This window comes from Oryzias melastigma, linkage group LG14, assembly GCF_002922805.2.
Source record: "Oryzias melastigma strain HK-1 linkage group LG14, ASM292280v2, whole genome shotgun sequence".
In the NCBI taxonomy this organism is placed as follows: Eukaryota; Metazoa; Chordata; class Actinopteri; order Beloniformes; family Adrianichthyidae; genus Oryzias; species Oryzias melastigma.
In genome coordinates this window covers 10,341,081-10,362,350 of record NC_050525.1, presented here as the reverse complement: position 1 = coordinate 10,362,350, position 21,270 = coordinate 10,341,081, and the positions used below count along the sequence as shown (strand labels likewise).

At 35.6% G+C, this 21,270-nt stretch overlaps 1 protein-coding gene and 1 long non-coding RNA gene across 10 annotated transcripts in view; one reads left to right on the top strand and one right to left on the bottom strand.

Annotated features, from left to right (window-relative positions):
* LOC112142467 (roundabout homolog 1) overlaps positions 1-21,270 on the top strand; it is a 132,398-nt gene that overhangs the window by 39,456 nt on the left and 71,672 nt on the right. The window lies entirely within an intron of this gene.
* Positions 1-21,270, bottom strand: part of LOC112142469 — a 101,119-nt gene that overhangs the window by 13,030 nt on the left and 66,819 nt on the right. For all 4 annotated transcript variants that reach the window (XR_002918601.2, XR_002918600.2, XR_002918598.2 and 1 more), the window contains one exon: positions 1,124-1,170. This is a non-coding gene — a long non-coding RNA (uncharacterized LOC112142469). The remainder of the gene's footprint in view (positions 1-1,123; positions 1,171-21,270) is intronic.

Sequence of the window (21,270 nt, the reverse complement as noted above, 5' to 3'; positions counted from 1 at the left end):
TTGTGGTGAGGGCAAAGAGCAACAGGTCAGGACTCACAAACATTGGAAAAGATGAGTTGACGAAGTCTTGTATATTTGACAAAGTCTTGTGGAGTTGACAAAGTTTTGAAGAGTTGAAGACGTTTTATAGAGTTGACGAAGCCTTGTATAGTTGACAAAGTCTTGTAGAGTTGGTGAAGTCTTATACATTTGACAAAGTCTTGTAGCATTGGTGAAGTCTTATACATTTGACAAAGTCTTGTAGAATTGACAGTCTTGAAAGGTTGATGGAGTCTTGTATTCTTGACGAAGTCTTGTAGAGTTGACAAAGTCTTGAAGAATTGACAGTCTTGAAAGGTTGATGGAGTCTTGTATTGTTGACGAAGTCTTGTAGAGTTGACAAAGTCTTGAAGAATTGACAAAGTCTTGTATTGTTGACAAGGTCGTGAAGAATTGACAAAGTCATGAAGAATTGACAAAGTCGTGAAGAATTGAAAAAGTCTTGTAGAATTGACAGTCCTGTAAAATTAATAAAGTCTTGTAGAGTACTGTTCTTGCAAATCTAAGAGATAGAGATCAGTTTGGATGATGAATGTGTATATAACACTGATTCAAGAAGGTGTGGTGATAAGACATAGTCTTAGCTATGCCCTTCCATACTCCATCACCCTCTGATATACTCCACTTTTCTGACTTTTCTCTTGTGGCTTGTATCAACATGTTAGAGTTATTCTACCCGTCTAGTTACTGTTTTACCTTTTGAATCATATTGAAAGACATGGTCACGTGTTATAACGGTATGCCAGGACAGTACTCCTGCTCTAGGAAGCTAAGCCCTCTAGGGGGGTGAAGTTTATTAGTTGTACTCCACTAAATTTACTGCAGAGTTTTAGGGTCGAGAGGTAACACAGAGAAGACTTGTTGAAGCTGCCCGGATGAATTATGTTTCTTCACTTCCTCCCTCAGAGGTCACACAGATTCATGGGTCGCCCCGGGGCTACAGTAAAAAAAAAAGAACTGCCTTCAGCAAAAACTGTTCAGGTGAGGAGAACTGAGGAGCACAAGAACTGTAAAAGAAGGCATGAAGCTGAGCTGTGCATACATGGTTGCTTTTACCTATGTCCGACATGTTGTGCTTACTCACCGGTGATGTGTTCTGTCAGTTTTGAAACTCCCCTTGAGATGTAATCCCTGCATAAAAAATATGAAGTTGTAACATATTTTTCACTCACAAAACCACAATATTTTATCAAGAGATGGGAATCAAGTGCAGAAATATTATTCTTCCCTTTGGTACTTAGAGACTTATGACTTTTTTGCTACCTTAAAGCAGCAAGATAATAGGCAGAGGGATTGTGTATAGAAATAAAGAAAGATGTCCCTGTGTGTATCTTCTAACCACTATCTTGCTTTTTTATTTTATTTTATTTTTTTTAAGCTGCAACTTTCTCATTTCTGCAAGGTCTTTCAGTTCGCGTTGGTACAAAGCTGTTTTTACTGTGGATAATAATACTCTACTGCCTCAGTCAGCATCTTTACACGATCACTCCTTGTTGCTCTGGGGTTCATTTACACTTTTTACACCAAAGCACATTCATGTGGAGCTGTTTCCTCACTGAGCGCTATGAGGTGTTCCCATTGTGGTTATGCACGTACGCTATTGTTTGAACAGATGAACACAGGACCTCCAGGCATCTGCATATTCTACACTAGAATGAGCAAGAGTGGAAATGGCTCACAAATGTTTACTTTATGCCTTGGTTGATTGCTCTTTTATATACCCATGATGCTTTGCAAAGAAACCCCCTATAGTTTAAGCAGAGCTTTACCTAAATGGGCAGGTGTGTTTTTGTTTAACTCTACAGATGTCAGTTATCATTCCAAAAGCCTAATTAATCAATATTTAGCTAACATGTTGAAAACAAGATATTCTGTCTCACCACTGACATAAAATTAAATGAAAAATTTGTTGGACTTTGTATTTTTATATGTTACAAACGAGGTGCGGAGTTAGCATAATTAGTAACTTTTGTTTTAGCTGCATTGCTCATTTTTTTTTTTCTAGTTACAAATAAGGTTGAGAGTTATCCTAAATACGCTAACTTGTCTAAGTTAGCTTTGACGGACTTGCATTTTTATGTGTAACTAACAAGGTTTTGAGTTAGCATAGTCCCGATAGTTTTTGTTTTAGCTGCATCAGACTGTCATTTTTATTTGTTACAAACAAGGTTAAGAGTTATTTTAAAGATGCTAAAACGCCTAACAAGTAGCTGTGTCGGACTGTATTTTTTTATGGGTTACTAAGGGTTTGGGAGTTAGTCCAGTAAATATTCTTTAGCTGTATCAGTCTTGTTTTTCTTACTTGTTACAAACAGAGTTCTTATAAACGTGTAGCAGCGTTGGACTGTGTTTTTTTTTGTTACTAGCTAGGTTAGAAGTTAGTGTAGTCCAGTAGCGTTTGTTTTAGCAGTATTATTCTGGCTGTTTACGTGTTTCAAAGAAGGTTGGGAGTTAAATGCAATGTGAATACGCTAACATGGCTAATGTGTTGTAGTCTTGGACTGGCTTTCTTCATGTGTTACCAGCAAAGTTAGGAGTAAGTGTAGTCCAGGAATGTTTGTTTTAGCACTATTAGTTTGTTATTTTACATGTTGCAAACAAGATTAGGTTTTGTGAACACTAATGTGGCTAACGGTTCCTACTTGGCTAGCAAGTAGGATGTCACAAACAAGTTCAAGAGTTACTCTGAAGTCTGACAGACAGATTTATCTCTCCCGCAATGCTCCTTATAATCCGGTGTGTTCAACAGAGAGAAAAATATATGTTTAGTATTATTTTGGATTTTTTGCAACAGTTTTGTTTATCAATCAACCCAGTGTGACGTATTTCATGTTGGTTTCAATGACATTTTCTGCTATATTCATATTTATTTTGCATAGCACTTTATGGAGTTTTTACTCTACAAATTGTTTTCATCCATTCAGACTGCTACAAAGCCCACACAGCTGTGAATGCTGTCACAGCTAGGTTTACAATACATGCAGCCTGTTTTTCCATTGATGAAAAACACATTTCAGCTTGAAGGGATGCAGGGATTTACAGAGCTTTGCACATGTTTACAGAGAAAAAAAAAACTTTATGTGGTTGGTAGCTACAGATGGGTTGTCGCTTTAAATAATATGATCAGTTCATTGAGTCAGCTAACCCAGGAAGGCTTGGCAGCCTTTTGACTCGGATTCCTTTTTCTGGAGAATAAATATGAGAGGAAAGGGAAGTGCTGAATCGAATGTACCATGCTCCTTGTCCTGCTGCTAGAACAATTTAAGCCGCGTAACAGAGAGATGATGTGTGGAGGCGGCTGACAAAAGACGGTGTAGTCGGCTGACAGATGTAAAGCGATGTGAGCAGGAAAAGAGTGACAGAGACAGGCAGGGACAGACGGCACACAGGAAGAAGTATCTGTCCTTCAAGGCACAGAAGTGAAACTTGTTGGCAGAAAAATCGAGGTGATGTTGTAGACACTGTGACAGATGTAAAACGCGCTGGTGCCTGAAGCGTGACCACTGGGTACTGTGGAACATTCACACAAGCAAGCATGCACACACACATAGTGAGGTCTTTTCTAAAAGCAAAAGAGAAGGGAAAAAACAGGGAAGAGAAGAGATAGAGTTTAGTTCCCATCCAATAAATGTCACAGAAGACACTCAGCATATTTTTTCCTGCTTGCAGGGACCCAGGATGACCCTGGGAAATGAACACATGTCCTCCTGACATCAACTACTTGATTCAATCATGGAGTATTTTATTGAGGTGATAGAAAAGTCACAGCCTCAGACTTGGATAACCGAACTGTTTTTATGTTCTCAGAGGGAGAAAGGAATAAATCTTACACTTAAACTAATTGGTTGTTTCCATTTGTTAGGAAATAGGGAGGCTTGTGGCAGAACTGAATGTGAAGCCAAAGCAAGGCAGTGGTTGAGTAATGAGCCTTATGGACAGACCTTACTATTTGTCAGAAGACAAAAGGTTAAAAAAAAATCTTAGTGGTGGGCTGTTATTTACATTCTGAGATCTTAGAATGTGTTAGCTTTAAAAAGTGTTTTGTTGTAGCTGTCATCACCGGCAAGATCCTGTTTTATCTAAGAACTTTAAAGAGGTCCAAAATATTATACCTAAACTGGCTGAAGTGTGTAATTTATTAAAGGAGTAACTTTGCCTTATTAGCTGCAAATTTCTTGTAAATATGGATCCATTAGTTGATGCAATAAATACTATATAGTACTATTTTGGGAAGGTGCATCAGATTTTTTCCCATTTTCATTCCAAGGACTAAAAATGTCAGACTGCACAAACAGAGATCAAGTATTTTTTTTCAATAAAATATGTATTTTTCATAAAAAATAACCGTGACTAAAGCTGTTTTCAAGTGTTGTCTTCTTGAACTCTAATTACTTTCTGAATATTGTGTTTGTATGAATAATACTTGACCCGTACAGGTAACTCGTCATTTTTTGAAATGCTGGCTGTTCCCGTCAAATTTAGGGGTCCCCAATCTCCTGGCCGGAAATCGGTATCAGTCCGAGGACCGCTTGGTACTGGGCCAAAGATAAGGAAAAATGCAAACACTACTCAGGGGTACCCAACCCTTGGGACTTGGATGCGAACCGTTACCCTAACTTGGTTCTCAAATAACCTGGTACTCTAACCTGGACCAGTACCCTAACCCTGATCTGATATCCTAACCTGGTACCTATACTCTGACCCGGTACCGGACACGGACCGGTACCCTAATCCTAATCTGATACCCTAAACTGGTACACTTACCTGTTACCAGATGTGGATTGGTACCCTAACCCTAATCTGTTATCCTAACCCATTACTCTGACCCAGTACCGGACAGGGACCAGTACCCTAACCCTAATCCATTACTCTGACCTTATTACAGAACGCTGACTAGTATCCTAATCCTAATCTGGTACCCTAACCCATTACCGGTTTGGTGTCCAGTAACACCTCCTGAGGGTTGGAGACCCGACGGCCAGCACGTCAAAAAACATCAAGTTGGGGACACCCAAAAAGTGAAAAGTGAAGCCGTGGGGAGGTCTGAAACATACGCCCAAATATGACGAATTGAGAGTGAGAATGTGCAGCCTTTACAGGTTTGCCCATTTTTCGATGTAGTCATAAGACCAGTTGTGACTAAGGACTAAGACGAAATAAGAAATTAGGAGAGAAAAAAAGACTTTAGAACTGTTATTCTTGTATGTTGATGCCTCATTTTGCCCCTCTAGTGCATTTACCTCTTTTTTAACAATCAGATGTAATTTTCTTCTTGTTAATTACCTGTAAAATAAAATAAAAACCTGTCTTACATTTACATCCCAATTAAATCAGGGTCAGCCAGCAGCAGCGGTAGTGCATATCGTGTCCATGCTTCAGCTTTGGCCCTAAAACTGTAAACCCCATTTAGACACAAAAATCATCTCTGTGGGTAATCCAGAGACAGTGAATCACAGAGCAGTATGGCAGCCTGCACAAGCTTCTTGTTAAATTCATCAAAAATCTTCAGAAACATCAGAAAAAAGCCACTAATTTTGCCACTAGAGACCGTCTGTGGGGTCTGAGAAGCGGCTAAGTTTAGCCACACTGCCTATTTTTAGCGAGTTGTGAAGGCATGTCAGTGATTTCCTCTGTGATGGTTCCATTTGATTGATGCCTCTGATGTTCAACTGCACTTAAACTGTGTACAGAGAAAGTAAAAAAGCTAAAGTGGATTTACACGCAAACATGCAAAAAAAAAAACAAAAAACATAAGAATCGTTGTATGTCTAGTTATTTCACAAAGGCAAAAGACAGGTATCTTGTTGATATGTACAGTTAAATAATTGGTCAAAAATGGGTCATTTTTCTTCAAAGCTTGATGATAAAAATAACTGCTTTAGTTTTTACAAATTTATGTAGAAGCTTAGTTATTGTTGGTGGTAATTAAACGTCTTACCATGGCATGTAAAGTGCATCATGTTGCACCGTAGGACGGTTGAGATTGACTGCTTTTAGTGAGACTCTTGGTCAGCCTCTGCGCCCTGTCCTCTTTATTAATAAAGGTTTGGAGCGTCGTGTGGTGACGAGGTCGGGTTTCTCGTCTGCTTTCTCTAATTAGGGGATGTTCACTTGAAGTGGCTGTGACATCTGCTGACAGCATCTTTTCTAGGGTCTGTGGGGCGGCGCGTTTCAGAAACTGTCCATCCATGTGGGAGGGAGCAATGAACATGTTTCTGTTTGTATTAGATTTTTTTCTTACTATGTAAAATAAAATCAATGAATTTGACGGTCTAGTATCGGTTTGAAAGCTCTTGTTCATCACCTTGTTCTCCACCGCTTTGGTCTGCCTCTCTTTGCTGCTGGTTAGATCAGTCAGCGAGGAAGTATCAGACTCTGGGGACAGCTGGTCTGTGTTTACTCTCTGGAGACTGAGGAGAGTGCACTGCAAGTACTGTCTAAACAAGTTTAGTCACCATATTCCCTCAGGGCCAACGTTTCCAGGAGCTGGATTCGTGGTGCAGCGTCAGGACGAAGGCAGAGAGCTTGTTTGGCCCGGGGCAGCGCAGTAAGAGAAAAAGAGAGGAGGGACACTGGAGAGGTTCTGACAGACACCGTATGGCTGCTGGGTGTGTGACTGCGGTTTCAGGCTGGAAAATGTTGGTGTGGCTGGATGCACGTTTTAGGATTACTCTGCAAATACATGCTCACTACAACATACAATGTTTTGTTTTTCTTAGACGGAATTGTAGTGAAGAGTTTTAGGGCCACCATGAAAGAAAACAAAAAACCTAAAAGTAAAAAAACAAACAAAAACAAAATAAAGTTATACAATTATGAAAAAATAACAATTTTACAAGAATGAATTTGTTTAAATAAGTTAAAGTTGTTACAACTTTATCCTCGTGAATTACAACTTTTCTCTTGTAATTTTCCAACTATATTCTCCTAAATTTTGTACTTTTTCCTCATAATTATACAACTTTATTTTGTAAAAATACAATTATTTTTCCTTATCAGATTACAATTTTATTCTCATGTTACGATTTTCTTTTTGTAAATTTGCAACTTTTACTGTGATAATTTTCCGACGATTTTCTCTCACATTTTTCACTTTTTTTCTTACAACTGTACCACTTTAGTCATGTAAAATTTCTTTTTTTTTTTGTTATGCTAGAACTTTTTTCAATTTAAAGCAACTTTTTACCCATGCTGGTTTTTTTTGTAAAATTCAAATATTTTTCTTGTAAAATTACAACTCTTTTCTCATAATTTTTCAACTGTATTCTCCTAAATTTTTTTACTTTTTCCTCTTAATGTCACAACTTAATTATTGTAAAATTACAATTTTTTTTTAATTTATGACCTTATTCTCGTAAGACTTTTTTTTCTTATGTGAGGACTTTTTTCAACTCAAAGCTACTTTTTTCCCATGCTACATTTCTTTTTCTCGTAAAATTACAATTTTTATCTTGTAAAATTACAAGTCTTTTCTTATAATTTTCCGACTTTACTCTCCAAATTTCCTTTACTTTTTCCTCATAATGTTATGACTTTATTCTTGTAAAAATTACACTTTTTTTTCTAAATTTGTGACTCAATTCTCATAGTTTTATTATTTTTTTTTGCATCACTTTATTGTCAATTTACAATTTTCTTTTCGCAGATGCACAACTTTTCTCATAGTTTTCAAACTGTATTCTCCTACATTTTTTATTTTTTTGTCATAACTGTACGACTTGCAAATTTTTTTCATCTTTAAACAATTTTGTGACTTCATTCTTGTTCATTGTTTAATCTTTTTGTTATCTGAAATTTTTTCAACTTTATGCAACTTTTTCCCAATGCTACGATTTTTAATCTCCTAAAATTAAAATTGTTTCTTGTGAAATTGCAACTTTTTCTCCTAATTTTCCGACTGTATTCTCCAACAGTTTTTACTTTTTTTCATAATGTTACGAAATTATTCTTGAAAAAATAGATTGACTATGTTTTCATCAATTTTGGACTTTTTTTCACATCGTGCTACGAAATTTATTCTCATTTTACCATTTTCTTCTTGTAAAGTTACAAATTTATCTCCATATATTTCCAACTGTATTCTCCGAAATTTTTTACTTTCTCTTAATTGTACACACTTTATCCTTGTATTTTTTTATATATTTTTTTAAACAATTTTGTAATTTTATTCTCTGAAATTTTTGACTTTTTTCCTATATTGAGACTTTTTTCAACTTTATGCAAATTTTCTTAAATTACAATTTTTTTGGTACAATAACAGCTTTGCTACAGCTAATGTTACGACTTTATTTTCATAAAAATACGTTTTTTTTTCTAAATTTGTGACTTTATTTACATAAATATTTCACTTTTATAGCGACATAATGCGATTTTCTTCTCATAAATTTACAACTTGTTCTCATTCATTTCCAACTGTATTATCTTACATTCTTGACTTTTTGTCTCATTTCTGCACAACTTTATTCTCGTAAAACTAATTTTTTATCATAATTTTGTGACTTTATTCTCATACATTTTTTACTTTTTTTCTTATGTTAGAACTTTATTTAACTTTATGCAACTTTTTTCTCATGAGGATTTTTTTTCATTCATTCATTCATGTTCTTGGCTGCAATGTCCCTTTCAGGGTCGCGGCGGTACCGGAGCCTAACCCGCCTAGCCGGGATTTTTTTTTTCAGAATTTTAAACATTTTTTCTTATAATTTTACAGATTTTTCCTCATAAAATTACACATTTTTCAATATATTTTTAAATGTATTCTCTTACATTTTTGACTTATCATCTCATAATTTTACAACTTTTTCAAAATATATTTATTTATTTCTATGGTGACTCTAATACTCCAGCGTAGAATTAAGATTAGCTTCATCTGAATAACTAGTATAAAATGATTATGTTCAGTTGTTTTTTTCTTTTTAAATAGTTATATTTTTTTTTACTTATTCTTGATTTTTTTTCCCTTAAAATGTTAAAGAAGTTTGAAAAATAGTCCTGAGGCTGTTTCTTGTTGTGCAAAAGTTCTTGGTGACATTTCTGCTGGAAGGAAGATCCCACTTTAAATCCAATAAGCCCAAGCATGAAGCCCCAGCCACAGTTCGGGTTGAAGTATTGGAATTTCTGTCAATAAAATATTCATCAGAGATGCGGTGCAATCAGATCTCATCGATATGAGCTGTATTAAGTAGCACAAATGTAATATTTAAAAAAAGTGTGAAGGTCAGGTGTAATAAGACTGAATTTATTGGTTTTATGGGCATGAACCTCAATCATTGTAGAAAAGTACAAATAATGAACATTAAAATAAATGCTATCTTGGATATTTTTGAATATTAAAATATTAGTTAAAATATTTTTTCTTTTTAAAGAAGAATGACAACTTTATATTTTTTACATCCAATGACTGCCATAGCTTGAATTATTAGACAGGTGGTTTTTCATTTTATTGATGTTTTTCTTTGCAAATGTTTCTAAAAGCCTAATTTAATCATCAGGGGAAGCACATCAAACTGTTAAAACTTGCAACAAACTGTTTACTCAAGATAAACACAACGGGTCTAATGTCTCTCATATTTCTTACTTGGGGTGTCTGTCAGATTGGATGCATTAAGAGCTTATAGGAACTGAGTAACCCTGCTGTCACTGAGAGGAGAAGGATGGCTTTGCGTTTGCTGTGATATTAACGCTATCCATCCTTGGTCTGTCAATCTATAAATGCCACATTGAACGGCGCCCGCCAGCTTCGTCTGAGCTTTGGGTTAATGCCAACTTCTTTGGAGGTCAAGGATTGTTGAGCTTTTCCTTTTCAAATCGTTGTCACTTTTAATGATGAAAGCTTCTGCTTGCTTTCTCTTAGCCTCACTGAGGCGTGTCACGTCATCCAGAAGTCAGTTTGACAAAAATAAGGGGAAAAAAACAACTAAATAAACCCCTGACAGAGCCTTCCAGGCATGGAAATGATAAATGAGCACTTCTTCAGATGGTACACTATAATTGCAATATGATCACTGTGACTAAAATGTTAACTTTTTTGTCTCTAATTAAAATATTCTAATTTTAATGCAGTTTCCTCTGTGTGAGATACTAATGTATTTTCAATACTGTGAAGTAGTCATCAAACAAAGCTTGACATTTTTCTTAAACATGTTTTTGAAAAAACTCTTAAAAAACAAATTACTTTGGTGCCGTCCAATTCAAAAACTATTTTTTCTGTTTTTGAAATAGCCTACCGTATTTTTTTGCATTATATACTCTTAATTTTTGGAGTTAGTGAGGATTACCTTAGGTTGTTTTTACCGATTAAGTGCACGGCATTCTGTCAAAATGATTTGGTTGGATGTTATTGTAAATATGCTAACGTGTAGCGGTATTTGACTTTTTTTTTTTACGTGTTCCTAGCAAGGTTGGGAGATGGCATAGTCACAGTAACATTTGTTTAAGTACTATCAGTCTGGTTTTATCATTTGGGATGCAAACAAGGTTGGGAGCTACATGTATTTTTAATGTGACTAACCTCTAGCAGTGTTAGGTTGTGTATATGACATTTTTCTTTTTACTTGTTACTGACTAGTTTCGGAGTTAGCAAAGTTGCAGTACTATTTTTTTCTAAAGGTCTGTCTGTTTTTTTTCACTTCTACCAAACAAGGTTGCGAGCTAGAGGTATTGTAGCTATGCTAAAATGCTAACGTGTAGCTGAGTCAGACTATGTTTTTTTATCCACATGTTACTAGTTTGGGAGTTAGTGAAGTTGCAGTAACATTTTTCTAGAGGTCTCAGTCTGTTTTTTTTTTTATTTCTAGCAAACAAGGTTGAGAGTTACAGGTATTGTAATTATGCTAACGTGGCTAACAAGCAGCGGTGTTGGACAGTTTTTTTGTTGTTTTTACATGGTACTAACTAGTTTGGGAGCCAGCGAAGTTTCAGTGACATTTTTTTAGAGTTGTCAATCTGTTTTTTCATGTCTAGCAAACAAAGTTGAGAGTTACATGTGTTGTAACTATGCTAACGTGGCTAAGACTGTTTTTTTAACATGGTACAAACAAGGTTAGGAATTAACATAGTCAAAATAATGTTGGTTTTTAGCTGTATCAGTTTGTTTTTTTACGTGTTTCAAACAAGGTTGGGAGTTACAGGTATTATAAATCCCGTTTATATTTTTCAAAAGTTGATCTTCAATAAACGCCCAGTCTAACAAGTGTTTGTTACAGTTAGACTTCGGTTCTCTAATAGTGGCCGAGCTCCATTACGATCTACAATTTACGACTGAATTTCACTGCAAAAATGAACCCATTAGCCATCACCATTCTGTCAGATGGAATAGACGCCAGTTTCTAGTAAATGCCAGGCCAAATATTTGGAGTAAACGCTGGGGCTACTATGGAGGACTTATGAAACGCTAACATGAGTAACGTGTAGCAGAGGCTGATTTTTTTTTTTTTTTTTACATGTTACTAACAAGGTTGGGAGTTAGTCACAGTAACGTTTGTTTTAGCTGTATTAGTCTATTTTTTTCTATGTGCTTAAAAACGGTTTTTACTGATATTGGAAATACGCTAATGCAGCTAATGCGTAGCGGTGACAGACTGTATTGTTTTAAAGTGTTGCTAACAAGGTTAGGAGTTAGCATAGTCACAGTAACGCTTATTTTAGTGGGATCGGTCTGGTTTTATTTTACGTGTTGCTAACAAGGTTGGGAGTTACAGGTGTTTTACACATGCTAACACAGCTAATGTGTAGCGGTGTCAGACTGTATTTTCTTCAGGTGTCGCTAGCAAGGTTGGGAGTTAGCATACTTGTAATACCTTTTGCTTTGTTACTATCAGTCTGTTTATTGGGATAATGCAAATGAGGTTAGAAGCTATTGGTAATATCCAAACATGTAGCGTGTTACAAACAGCTCCAGCATTACTGTAAACAGTTAATAAAGGTTAATTGATGAATTAACTCCTACTATTGTCTTGATTAAATATAGCAAAAGTTATATTTAACAAAAGTTTGTAAAAAGATAATTTATTGATGGTGCGGCTTAGTAAGCAAAATACCAGCCAAAATTTGTTTTAAAAGGGTACTATTAAACCTGAAATTGAAAATATAAGAAGTTAAAATATAGAAATGACTGAAAAGACAGACCACTATCAGAGATGAGCTCAATTGCTGGTGCAGCAGCAGACAGTTACTCCCCCCTCTTTTTTTGCAGCATACCTCATACTGCTTACCCACCACAAGCAAAGATTGTGGTATCTCCTCTAATGGGCTGCAGATGTGGTAATTTATAACATTCAGCAAAATAGCTAACAAAAGGAGGAGAAGGGGGGTGGTGGTTTTTGTGTCAGTGGAAAGCCGAATAATGAGGCGAACATTTCCAAGGTACTGTACGAGCATTCCCATGCCATCCGGCCTGTCAGTTCTTTATCCCCGTTTTCCTCCATTTCCGACCTCCTCCTCCTCCTGTTCCTCCCTCCTCCTCCTCCTCCTTCTGGAGCATCATTCTATCTTTCTCTCCTGGGAATTCTTTGGGAATGTGCAGACAGGCTTATGAAGGAGCTGCTGATGTTGAGGCTGCTTACAGGAAAAGCGTAGCATTTTCCTTAGAAAATTCTTTCACAGTATCTCTTTTACATAAAAAAAAATTGGCACATTTTTATGCGTTCTGTGAGTACAGCCTCTTACAGTGGAGGATGTACTGGAGGAAACAGTAACTTCCTAGCAACAGTTTCCCTGTAGTTTCATTTGAATTACATTATTTTTTTCAATTGTTGATTTAAAATAGTAAAAGTAGTAATATAATTGACCCAAAACAAAGGATCTGTGGAAAAACTTTAACTATAAAAACATAGTATAACTGAAGGATGGAGTTGGAACTGTCAAAATGTACAAAAAAAATGACAAAAATTGGTGTAAACATGCACACTATGGTGCCAGAAACACAACTAATACTTTTTTCTGTTTTTCAACCAAACAATAATATAATAGTTCAAATTTCAGCAAGGTTGGGACATTATTTTTTGTTTAGAAGAAAGAGAACAAAAGAAGATACTGAACAGTGATGCAGTGGTTAACGCTCTCCCTGATAATAATCATAAAATAATACATTTGATTTGTTTGGTGCCTTTCTTGGAATCCAAGGTCGCCGTACATAAAATAGTAACACTAGAAACAAATAATAATATATCATTAAAATTCACAGTGAAATATGGACTTATAAAATAGCCAGTCAGTTTTAAATATATAAATACATTTTATATAGAATTTATAAAAAGACATCTGCCACCTGTCAAATTAGTTTGACTGATGTTGTAGGGTCAAAGGTCACCTGTCAAAATGAGTTTGATGGAAAGTATATTCCTATTCTCTCTCTATCGTGACTCAATCCGGATGGTGACTTTTGTTATCCGTCGCACCCTTAAGGTTCAACATTTGTAGTGTTAGTTCTTAAAGCTGATTTGGACCATCTTAACTTTTTAACATTCAAATTAATTAAATTTAGCTGATTTTGTACATTTTCATTTTGATCCTCAAGTGTCATATAATCGTCACCTCTTTTTGGACAAAAAGAGGATTTTCTCCCCAGAATAAACCACCATGAATCAATAAATCTATCACTATAAGCTTACAGGTAAATTATCTAAGTAATCTGTAATTATACTGAAGTTTTTTATCTTTAAATTGCATAAAATCAGAAGTAGAAAATGTCCTCAAGGTATCCCAAGCTGTCAAAAAAATCCCTTTTCTCATTGGAGTTATCAGCCTCATATTTTTTCCTCCGTGAAAGATTCACTAAACTGTTTTTCCCAGACTTCCCAGGGCTATTTGAGAACGATTACAAAGAGGCACAAATACAGATGGTATGAGATGTGACACCAGGAGCAGAGGAATATGGATGAATGCTGGAAAAAGCGACGCAGGAGAGGGACTGGAGATAATTAAAAGGATCTGGAGAGTCATAGCCCCTAGCATCGCTGCTTCTTATTCATTTACACACAAACACACATTAAAACCGGATAATATACCTGCTATCGTGTGAGTTTTAGGCCATAAATCTGCTCGTTCTGAACATGCTTTTATTTAATTTCGGTTGGAATAAAGGTTTAGCTCATTTTTATGAAAGCCATCAACTGGTAACGTCTTGCAATCAAGCATGGAAAAATATGCTATTTTACCTCTGAAATTAATTTTTCACTTAATATGAAATCTTGTGTTTCTCAAGAGCAGTGCAGTACGACCCTTGTGTTGGTGACAAATTGGAATATGTGACATTAATGAAAGTTTCCTTCCTGGCTGTTTAGTTTTCACACACAAATGCACATGACAAATGAACACTGACAGCTCATCTGTTTTACATGATTTAGTCCGATGGTTTTGGAGATGTATTTTCAGGAATTTGGACAGAAGCAGTAAGACTTCTGTTTAAACTCAGTTTGCTGGTATGAAGTCATAGACAAAAATTTGCTTGGAAAAAATGTTTTGTTAGTTTTATTGAGGTAAGGAGAATATCGTAGGGGTGAGCCAAAATATTGAAATTGCGATATATTGTGACATTTAGTCCTGCAATTTATTCTCAATGGGTTCTCACCATCGCTCTTTTATTTTCGTTTGAAGAGGCTGTAAAACGTTAAATTCGATGAGACGTTCCTTTGGAGAAAGATAGGGGGCGCACGTTACAACACTGGCTGTCGTTGCCAATGCGTTGCAGCTACTTAAATTATTTCCTTTTTTGTTCTGTTGTTTGCAATAATTTTGCACTAAGTACTGGAACTGCTGTTCATGTTTACTATTGGTAACACTGAATTTTACAGAATATTCCAATTCAATTGGTGTCAATGCTAGTCAAATACTTAGTATTACTGATTTCAGCAATGTTGTACAAAAATGTTGATTATTTGTTGCACAAAATAAGACACAAGTTGTTTATTATAATTTTTTTCAAGAAAATAAGAAAATGTGTTGTTCAATATAATTTGAGTTATTAGAGATGGTCTTTACTATTTATCACAGTATTGCGATATTATCGATATTGTGAGCCATGTATCACATTGCATCGTGATGTACCCAGTGAATCGCAGCCCTAGAATATAGCATAAAATGTGAACAAAAAACAACAACAAAAGAATTAAGGTTCTGTTGCGTATTTCTGTACTTAATCAATTCTAGGTGTTCTTTCACTTTATCCTTGTTGGTTTGACACAAAAAATACTGGAAAGTGCTGTATTTCCTTCCATATCAAAAGTTTTAATAAAGCAATTAACTTTTTTTGTTGGAAGATATAAATGGTAATACAGAACTTGTATGTAGCGCACAGGTTACAGTCCCCTTCACACAAGAATGGCAGCCAAATACTGGCGCTAACCTATAACCACTAGAGGCAAAATAGTCTGGCGCAGGGACACACGAACAGGAAAGTTGGGATTCGAACCTGCAATCTTCCAATCGAGGTCGACCACCCTACCGCTGAACTATAACTATAAATATGTTGGTGCAACATGATTCCTTAGTGTTGGTGTAACATGATGGCCGAGGAGCAGTCCTACTAGATCTACATAAATGTCAAAAAGCTAACGTATGACCGCATTGATCTTCTTGGGTCATCTCAATTGAAACTCTAAAGGTAGGAGCTACCTAATTTAATTTGTTCAATATGTTTCTTCTAATACAGGGGTGTTAAATTCATTTTGGTTCAGGGGCCAGATTCAACCCGTGTGTTCTCAAGTGGGCCGGACCAGTAACATAATAGTCAAATAAATTATGATCAACTTGTTAAAAAATAACTTCCACCACAACCTCTCAACAAGGCAGGGTTATGTACTGACCCATGACTTTGACACATCAAGGCCACGAAGCACTCAACAAAAAAGGAAAGGTAAAATCTACAGCCTTCAGTACATACTATCTATACTGTCCTTTAGATCAAAAAGTCAATACAACATTGTACTGGCAGTGTGAGCTTACTTCTGTACTAAATTGGGGCACATACTTCATTTTGTTTTCAAAAACCCCTCATGATTGACATTAAAGTCTTGTTAATAACTGATGCAAGGCTGTAACTGGCTCATATTGTTGAAATTCAAACATTTCATGATTTATCTAAGGTGAATTCTCTCAGATCTCTTCATGCATCGGCAGATCGCTGGAACTGATTGGACACCATGCTCGCAGTGAGCCTGATTTTGATCTGGCGTGCTCATTGACTCTAAGAAACCTTTTCATCCCCGAGTTTAAGTTTTCCTCATGAAAGATTTATAGACCAATATGACGAACACGTTCTCTCTGACTCTTTTCTCATATCACCCCGATAGCCTTTAAGCAAATCTGGCTCATTATAGGCTTGCTGGACTTATTGGCAGTGAGCAAAGGGAGGCAGGGTTCACGCTGTACTTATAATTGGACTGACCAGCTTCTAGGTATTTTCCCCACACTTGCTTTCATCTAAGTTTGTAAAATTGAGTTTTAAAATATCTTGGATAACACCAAAAAAATGTGTAGAGTTGAGAGTATTTTTCCATTTTCTTGTGTGTTTATGCACTCAGAAGCATAACTGGTGCTCCTAGGTTCACATTTATAATCTGTAGACGATCAGTGAAAGCTCACGAGACACTCCGACAAAAGAAAGACTTCTATCATGTCAGGCTTGCTGCCTCCCTGCTGCCTTTTCCTCATTTATGACACACACAGATGTCATGTTTGCTGTGAGAAATGTATCTCTAAAGGTCCTGAATCAAAACAGAAAAGACATCATACAGGACGGGACAGGACCAGGGCGGACTTAGCATTAGGCAAAGGTAGGCGATTGCTTAAAAAATATCTAAAATGACTATACTCTATCATATAAAAAGCCAAATCACTGAAATGACACAAAACTGCTTTTGTGAAAGTGTTTTCTTATCCCCCATTCCTGTGTAGCTATGGACTATTCCAGTTGTCTGCTACCGTTTTAGAGGCATTGGGGCAGTTTCTTCCTGACCAAAACCGAGAAAGAGCCGCAAAGTCCCCTTTTACCATTTCAAAATATGCCTTTTTTATGCTTTTGTAACCACTAGGCCATTCGTTTATTAAATGTAGCTTTTAAATATTTACAAAAAAAATTTATTTATTGAATGTAACTTCTTTTAATTTGATAGCAGCTTGTTAAAGTTCCTTTCAAAATAAAATACACCCTGTGTCAAATAAGATCCCCCTAAAGCAGCAGATTAGGGTAAACAGTAAAAATGCAAGAAAGTCAAACATGGAATTTATTTAACATAATGACTGGTGTGGCGTCATTATTTTTCTATTTTTACTATCAAATATAAACTTGACGTTGGTGTAGAATTCAATTATCAAAAAATGTTGAAAAATCTTGTTGATGTAAATTTATGTAAATGATTTGAGACAAAGGTGTTCTAATAATAAACCACTTTGACAATAGATTAGACATGATTACACTCAGCTATCTGATATGCTAAAAACTCAAACTAAAAAAATATATCAACCAAAATCAAAAACCAATTATTTATTCAATTTGTTTGCATTTATTGTAAATGCAGAGAGCCACAATGGATGGACGAAAGAGTCACATTTGGATGCCTTAGGTTGCAGACCTTTTTACTATTGTTTAATATTTAAATGTGATTTTACTTTTTAAATTCATATTAAAACATTTGAGTTCTTGACAATTTCCAAATTTTTCCAAGTGATTAATACAACCGCTGCAGAGGGCCCCATGTTATTGTTCGCCCAGGGCCCCCAAATTGCTAAGTCCGCCTCTGGACCAGAACTGTTTAATTGTTGGACTGCTCACTGACCGCTCCTCTTCTTCACTGACAGATGAGGAAGTCCATTGCACTAATAGACATCCTGACATCTTGTCACTTTTTCCTAAGACTCTCTGTTCAGACACTATTTTTGATGCAGCTGAGTCGTCATTTTGATGTCTTCCATTCTGTCTGACCCATTTCTTTTTGTCTTATTCACTCAAAGTGCTGTTTATAAACTTAAGATGTGGTATTTTCTTTTTGTTTTTTGGCAGTGTGCATCTTTTACTGCTTTGACAGATTTAAAACACCAAAAAGAATGATTTAACAGCAGCATAACTTTATCGTGTTAGGATTATTTTTTACACTGCACACTTGTTTTTATCACACCACTATTTGTTCAGATTTTACTACCTAAATAAAGTTTGAAGCATCAAAAATTCATAAATAACACTGCAGATGTTTTTCCTTTAGTTCCTCAAAGATCATTTTCTCCTACTACTTTCTGGAGAACCAAACAACCTGCACCTGCTCTGTTGTGTTTTTTTGCAGCTTGGTTGCTATCGATTATCTTAGGTGAGCAGCATCAACTTGTGTGAGTGTGTGTGCGTGTCCGAGTGTGAGTGTTTCTGAGTCGACACTGTGCTGGGATCTCTGGAGGTTCTGTAATAGAGCAGATACTGTTGGCTGCTTCAAATCGCTATGGGGGGATGGATGGACGGAGTATTGGATGAAAGAGGGGGATGGAGCGAGAAAGGAAAAGAAGAGAGGGCAAAAGATGAGAAAATCAAACGTGAAGTTATGGATATGTTATGTGTGAAATCCTATCTGTTTGATTAACCCCTAGGCTCTACAGTTCAAATACTCCTGTTTGAGCTCATGGAATGGTCTTTCCTGGAAGTTTGGTATAAAATACATTGAGCCAGATTAGATCTAATTGAAAAGAGTAGCTTTAAAGCTGTAAATGTATTACTTTCATTTTGATCGAAAAGGTAGTTGACCACATAAACTGGACTTAATGCCGCATTTTCTTTAGTATCATTGTATTTAAACAAATGTAAAAAAACATTTAATCAGAATTTAGAACATTACTCACATCAAATTTGTAGTTTTGATTTAACACATTTTTGCTTTTTTGACAACCTTACAATGAGAGTCCCTTAACTAATGTTAGTTAATAAATAATTAAGCATTTATTAACAGTTAAATGAACTATTATTAGGCTTCTGGTTTCTTAAAATCTATTTCCAAAATAAAATTCTACTTCAAAAAGTTTTTAAAAAGTCTAAAAGTATCAGATATTTGTTACACTGATGAAGAAGATTCGATGCAACAAAGTTGTTGATTTGTAAAAGTCGCTTCTAGCTTGAAAAAGAAATTACATAAAAGAAACATTACATGATTTTTTTTTCAGACTCCGGTTATCTTTCAGGGCAAAAAGATTGATCAGAAAAACATGAAACACAACACTTTTAAACACAAAAGAACATTTTCTGCTTAAGTTTCTCAGCATTTCTGTAGGAAAATTCTCAGATTTCCCTGTTACAATTTTACACAAATCAGCAACTTTATTTGATTGAATCTTCATTTTGCATAAAATGTTTGAACTTTGTGACGAAGATTTTCCCTTTGGTGTCATAGTGGAGGCTAACTGGATGCTAGCTTCAGCTAGGTGCAGGTTTACGGCAGCTTTACTGTTCTTTAAAGTTGAAGGCTCTTGTTCGGTTTCCTCACTGGCTCCTTTCTCCCCAAAGAAAGCTTCTAAATACGTTTTATTGTTTGGTTTTTGTTAGCTTTGGGCTGCTAGCTTAGCAATCCATGCAGCTAGCTGCTTTAAGTCATGCAACCAAGACGGATGTTGTGAACAGAATCCAGCAGTTTTCCAAAATAAAACTTCCTTCAGGATCAAATATAAATTAAACAGAAATGATCAGAGTCAGCGCATGTTTTTCTTTTTTTTCTGTCTGCGGCCCGGTACCAAGTGACCCACGGACCGGTACCGGTCACTAAAACAGGGGGTTGGGGACCACTGACTTAATGTATTTGTTAGCAGATAAATTATCTTCAGCATTAGAAAATGCATTACAAAGCATTATTAAAGGTTGTTTTGTGCAATTACTTACATTATGTATGCACTATGTACATTATAGTGAATATGTTTGGAAAGCATTTATTTTATTAATTAGGGAAACAGTAAGTAAGGCTTTATATTGCATCTCTAGCCCGATTTAACTATTAATCAAAGCCTTATAAACACTAATTGTGCATTAATTGGTCTCAACTGATAATTATGATTGTAAAGTGTGAACAATTATCACTTTATTAATGCTTTTTAATGCATTATGTAGTTTTAAGAATAAACATTGATTATATGCTCAAAAATGCATGAAGTATTAGATTTGGTAAATAAAAGTAATGCATAAAAGTGGTGATTTACATTTTATTTATTAGTTAATTGATGCTTAATTATGCATTAACTGACATTAGTAAAGGGATTTTATTGTGAAGTGTTACCATTGTTTCTAAAAACTGATATTCTTGCCATGAGACTTGACTGGGATGTAAAACTCACCACCTTTAAACATTAGAAATGAGTGTGGATGCATAACATCATGACATTCTCTGAGAGAAAAATAATCTGCCTTGTTTCACTGGTCACCCCTTGTAGAGCATGCATGTTTTCCAGCAGCTGTATCTGTGTCTCGAAACACAACGACTTTCTGAGAAGCCGTTTATTTTGATGGATTTATTGTGTCAGCTTTTACTCTGCAGGGATAAAAATGACCCCAAAACAGCAGCTCAGAATGAAAAACAGAGATGTGTTATGTCTCTTTTTATTAGTTAGGTGGTCCTTTTGCTGAGTTCAGTCGATTCATGTAAGCTACTTCAAGTAATAAATGTGTTTTTATAAAGATGTTTTGCATTCTGAGACAAAACAGTATTACAGTTAGAGTAACCTCATTAGCTAATATTATTTACTGAATAATATTATTAAAGAATCACATGCTGGAAAAAGAAAATCTCGTTTAGCCTCCTGAAGGTTGCACCGCTCAATATAATAATATGAGAAAATGACCAGAGATGCATTTATTAGAATATAATAAACAAATCATTGCATGCAATGGAAGAGTAACATTTTTGACACAAAAGTGTTGAGAGGAATGGAATACAATCAACTCGTTAATCTAATCTTTATAGGAAAGAACTTAGCAAGGTAATGCAGTTTTTAGTAAAAATGTCAAATGAAATCATGCTATAAAATTTACATACTTATATAGCTTATTTTTGGGGGAGAATTTTGCCACTTTTGGTCTAATCCCAACTACTAAAAAACACACTGAGATCATTGTATCCCAATATAACCTTTTGTATCATATCTAATGCATTTCAGAGTTCAAAATTTTTCTCAAAAATTACTAATATAACTTCATCCATGTTTTCTTCCCTGTAGTTCATCATTATTCCACTAGGGGCAGTAGAGGGGCTTTCAAAATGGCCACTTTCGTGA